The sequence below is a fragment of the Oratosquilla oratoria genome, chromosome 6, assembly GCF_046742065.1.
Source record: "Oratosquilla oratoria isolate Oo_2021 chromosome 6, ASM4674206v1, whole genome shotgun sequence".
Lineage (NCBI taxonomy): Eukaryota > Metazoa > Arthropoda > Malacostraca > Stomatopoda > Squillidae > Oratosquilla > Oratosquilla oratoria.
Window position 1 is genome coordinate 84,551,153 of NC_134782.1, and position 6,000 is coordinate 84,557,152.

Sequence of the window (6,000 nt, forward strand, 5' to 3'; positions counted from 1 at the left end):
TGCAAAGAAATTCATATAATACTCTACTCCTTCATCCATGTCATTTATGTATATGGCAAACATAATCGGGGCCAGTACTGATCCCTGCGGGACACCACTTATCATTTCTTCACAATTTGAGAATCTATCTCTAATACTACTCTCATTTTCCTCCCAGTCAGGAAGTCTTTCATCCATTCAAATAATTTTCCTCTGATGCCACCTATTGACTCTATTTTCCTTATTAGTTTCTTGTGTGGTACCTTATCAAATGCCTTTTGTAGGTCCAGAAAGGCACAGTCTGCCCAACTATCTCTTTCTTGTATTATATCTACAAAGGATTACAAAGGCGGAGCATGCCGACAGGAGACCTTTTGGTCCATATCTAGGTCGGATGCGAAAAAATCATAATAATAATGAAATAATAAATAAAAACTATAATAATGTAAATAACAAATAAAATACATAAATAAATGCATAGGTATAGTTATATTATAAACAAACAGGTAAATAGTAAATAATATTAAATTGACATATAACTAATAACAAATGCAAATCTGACAAATGATAACAAAACAAAAACAAATAATATAAGATAAATTATAATCGTTACAGCATCTTGCTTAGGTGTTTATCTAAATGATTCTTAAAGCTTCGAACTGAACTACATTGCACTACCTGTGCAGGAAGTTTATTCCATTCATTAACTACACGGTTGGCAAAGTTGTTTCTACTTCCAAATTGAATCTATTTCCGGACAGTTTGAGACCATTGTTTCTTGTCTGACTCTCATTCAATGTGAAAATCTTGTCACTTTTGATGTTGTCAATTCCCTTTAGAATCTTAAAGACCTGTATCAAGTCACCTCTGAGTCTACGCTTTTTTAGGGAAAACAGATTCATATGTTTTAGTCGATTTTCGTGTGATTTATTTTTGATATTTGGAATCAGTTTTGTGGTTCGCCGTTGTACTTTTTCCAGTCTGTCAATGTCTTTAATGAGATTCGGTGACCATACGGAAACAGCATATTCCAAATGTGGACGAACTAACGATTTATATAGCTTGTTAATGAGTGATGGACTTTTGAAATCAAAAGATCGCGCAATCAGTCCCAGAATCTTATTTGCTTTCTCAGAGGCTGAAATACACTGCTTGGATGATTTGAGGTCGTTACTGATAATTACGCCGAGATCTTTTTCACTATCCACTTTTGTTAACGAATTTCCAAATAACTTGTAATCGTACTTACTGTTAATCTATTAATCTCGAGTAGAAGCAGATCAAGTTTGTTGTACATGATCTTCCTTGTCTGAATCCAAATTCATTTGGATTCAGTATAGTTTTTTCTTCCAAATATTTAACCCATCTATATTTGATAACCTTTTCGCAAACTTTTGCTACTGTGCTTGTCAGGGAGACCGGTCTGTAATTTGATGGATCTTCCTTGTTTCCTCCCTTATAAATCGGTACAATATTTGCATTCTTCCAGTCCTGTGGCACCTCTCCTCCTTGAAGTGAGAATTTAATTATATTGTATATTTTACCTGTTAATTCCTCCATGCATTCTTTCAGCATCCAATTTGCAATTCCGTCTGGTCCATGTGATTTTCTGACATCAAGGGTTTTGATTTGGTCGCTGATTTCCTTCTGTGTTACAATTATTTTTTCCATTGAGGGGGATATCTCTCTCTCTATTTCCTCACAGTTAGGTAAGTTTTCTATTGTGAATCCTGATTTGAAGTGGTGTTGTATATACAAATTAGCATTTTGTATACATTTAGGAAATGCAAGTGATACGTAATTGGATGTGTGTGTGTGTGTGTGTGTGTGTGTTCGTACGTGTAACTTGTTCTAGAAGTTTCAGGAAGAAAGAATAATTGTCATTTCTATTTACGTAATTAAATTATCTTTCTATTTTTGTAATGCAAAAGTTGAATGACTGTAAAATAGATTATTATTATATTGTTAAATTAATTATCGTATTATTTTGAGTGTCTGTTATTTTCTGTGTGGAAGCGAGTAAATGAAAACAAACTGAGTAAATGGAACCTATCGGAGACGCGGACAATTCCAGAGCGCGTCGGTTTAGTTAGTCGTGAGCGAGCACTGGGAGTGAAAGGGTTTCAAGTGAGTGGATAAGTGATGTTCATTCCGTGATTCAATAAAACTGACCTGGAACCTCATCTTTCGTTTTCGTCCCAATGTTGCCAGTCAGCAGTAGATGTTCAAAATTTCGGCAATTTCCAGTTCTTCTGTACATTCGTATTTACCCAGGTGCAGCTTTTCTATTTCTTGTTTATTCTTCAGTTTGCCATTTATATACCTGTAAAATAGTTTGAGTTCTTCCTTGCATTATTCTAATACTTTTTTCGTACTTTCTCTTTTCATCTCTGCGTATTTTTACATAATCATTTCTTAGTTTGATGTACATTAGCCATTTGCTTGTTTTCTTTTTTTTCCATTTCTTCCAAACTTTGTCTCTTTTATCCTTAGCCTCACTACATTTTTGTTGTACCAGCTTTTTATGTATGTTCTTTCCTTTTTTGTTGTTGTGGTACATATTTATTCACTCCCTCATTATAAATTTCTTTTAGTATATTCCATTTCTCTTTCATCCCTGTTTCTGTATTTAGGAATTTTTCCCAGTTTGCATTGCGAGAGAATTTTTTGAGTTTCTCAAATTTTGTTTTGTTGTACATTAGTCTTCCTATTCTATATTTTTCATTTCTACTTTGATCCATATGCTATTTCAACTCCAATTCTATTAGTACATGGTCACTCTTTCCTATCGGAGTTTTGTAATAAATTTTGTCGACAAAATCAGGCTCTATCATAAGTATTAACTCCAGCCTTGACGGTTCTTCACTACTTCTGTATCTGGTATATTCCCTAATCCACTGAGTCATTGTGTATTCTATGGTCATGTTGAGCAGGACGTTACCCCAGAGTTCCAAAGAATTACAAATGATTACAAAGGCGGAGCATGCCGACAGGAGACCTTTTGGTCCATATCTAGGTCGGATGCGAAAAAAATCATAATGATAATAAAATGATAAATAAAAACTATAATAATGTAAATAACAAATAAAATACATAAATAAATGCATAGGTATAGTTAAATAATAAACAAACAGGTAAATAGTAAATGATATTAAATTGACATATAACTAATAATAAATGAAAATCAAACAGACAAATCATAACAAAACAAAAAAACAAATAATATAAGATAAATTATAATCATTACAGCATCTTGCTTAGGTGTTTATCTAAATGATTCTTAAAGCTTCGAACTGAACTACATTGCACTACCTGTGCAGGAAGTTTATTCCATTCATTAACTACACGGTTGGCAAAGTTGTTTCTACTTCCAAATTGAATCTATTTCCGGACAGTTTGAGACCATTGTTTCTTGTTTGACTCTCATTCAATGTGAAAATCTTGTCACTTTTGATGTTGTCAATTCCTTTTAGAATCTTAAAGACCTGTATCAAGTCACCTCTGAGTCTACGCTTTTTTAGGGAAAACAGATTCATATGTTTTAGTCGATTTTCGTGTGATTTATTTTTGATATTTGGAATCAGTTTTGTGGTTCGCCGTTGTACTTTTTCCAGTCTGTCAATGTCTTTAATGAGATTCGGTGACCATACGGAAACAGCATATTCCAAATGTGGACGAACTAACGATTTATATAGCTTATTAATGAGTAATGTACTTTTGAAATCAAAAGATCGCGCAATCAGTCCCAGAATCTTATTTGCTTTCTCAGAGGCTGAAATACACTGCTTGGATGATTTGAGGTCGTTACTGATAATTACGCCGAGATCTTTTTCACTATCCACTTTTGTTAACGAATTTCCAAATAACTTGTAATTGTACCTACTGTTATTTTTACCTATGTTCATTACCTTGCATTTACTTGTGTTAGATTTCATCATGCCACTTTTCAGACCATTGCTGTAATTTGTCTAAATCTTCTTGAATATCTAATTGGTTTAAGTGATCATTTGCCATTCCGCACAGTTTTGTATCATCAGCAAATTTGGAAACAGTAGATTTTAGTCCAAGCTCTATATAATTTATATATACTATGAATAGAAGTGGCCCAAGAACGGAACCCTGAGGAACTCCACTTGTAACATTTTTCCATCTAGAAGTTTTTCCATTTAAAACAACTCTCTGTTTTCGACCATTCAACCAATTACTAGTCCAACCTAATAGGCTACCACTTATTCCGTGTAAAGCTAATTTAGTAAGTAGTCTTTCGTGTGGGACGGTATCAAAAGCTTTTGCAAAGTCTAGATATATTAAATCTATATTGTTTCTTTTGTCATAATTCGAGATAACTGTGTTGTAGTATTCGAGTAAGTTAGTCGCGCAAGAACGTTTCCGTCTGAAACCATGCTGGCTATCATTTATCAATCAGTTACTTTCTAAATGATGTTCGATAGCATCTCTGATGATAGTTTCCATTATTTTTCCTACGATTGAAATCAAACTTATAGGCCTATAGTTATTTGGCTTCTTTTTGTCACCTTTTTTGAATATGTGAGTAACGTTAGCTAGCTTCCATTCTCTTGGGACATCACCGGATATGATGGATTTCTTGAAAATAATTTCTAATGGAACAACAATCTCGTTTTTCATTTCCTTTAAGATTCTTGGATGCCAACCGTCAGGCCCTGGTGTTTTATTAACTTTGAGTTTATCCATACACCTTTTAATTTTTTATTTATTTTTTTATTTATTTTTTTTATTTACCGTAGTGAGTAAGTTTACCCTAGACTTTTCACAGGTTTCAGTTTGGAGTTCACTTTGAGGTGTTTCGTTTACGAGTACCGAGCTAAAATAACTGTTTAAGATATTACACATTCCTTCATTTGAATATTCAAGTTGACCGTCAGCAGATAATTGTGGACCAATGTGATTCCTAACAACCTTTTTATCTCTAATGTAACTATAGAATTCTTTGGGATTCTCTTTGGATTTATCAGCGATGTTCATTTCGTATTGTCGTTTTCTTTTTCTTATTGTCTTTTTTAAATCTCTCTGTATTGATACATAACTTTCATAGTCATTGGATGCACCCGGGCACTTATATTTCTTATAAGCCTGTCTCTTTTTAGCAATACTTTTTTCAGTTTCTTTGTCGAGCCACTTTGGACGAGCCTGATTTGTGGGACGTCTGTCCTTAAAAGGAATGTAAGTATGAATCATCTTAGTGAGCGTATTTTGAAATATTTCCCACATCTGATCTACAGGTCTTTCGTTTAATTTTGCCTCCCAATCTGTAAGCTGAAGCTCCTGACGTAGTCCTATAAACTGAGCTTTACTGAAATCGGGTATTTTAGAAACACAAGTATCTATTCTAAAAAAAATTAGGAATTTGAATCTAACTAAGTTGTGATCGCTATTTGCAACAGTTTCACCGACTTCTGCATCAGTTACCATGCTTTCGCGGTTAGTGATCAATAGATCGAGTAAGTTTCCATATCTTGTGGGCTCTTTTACATGCTGAATTAAGTAATTGTCACCAAGAAAATCAATCAAGCGACTACCTATATGCAGTAGTGGGATTCAAATTTTTCGTCAGCCGGTTCTGTTACAAAAAAAAAAAAAAAAAAAAAAAAAAAAAAAATTAAAATTTGCCAGCAAATAAACTGATCCCATTTTAGTTTTTTTTCCAAATAACATTTCGAAATAATGGTTAGACAAGCATTATTATGATGATGTTGAGGATGTTTATATTACTGTCCTATATAAATAATTAACGTAGGCCTAAGGTGTGTGTATGAGAGTGCGTGTATGTATGTATGTCCATAATTATAATAAAATGTAGTTTAATAACACAAATATACAGAGAAACCAAGCACTATATACATGAAAAAAAAACTGGTAACCACTTGTGTAAATAAACTATGCAATAAATCACTAACGAAAGTTACGAAACATACCGTCCCGGTACTTATCGGATGAGATGCAGAAGACCACTGACCAGCTGAGCAACTAGTCGGTTCGCCA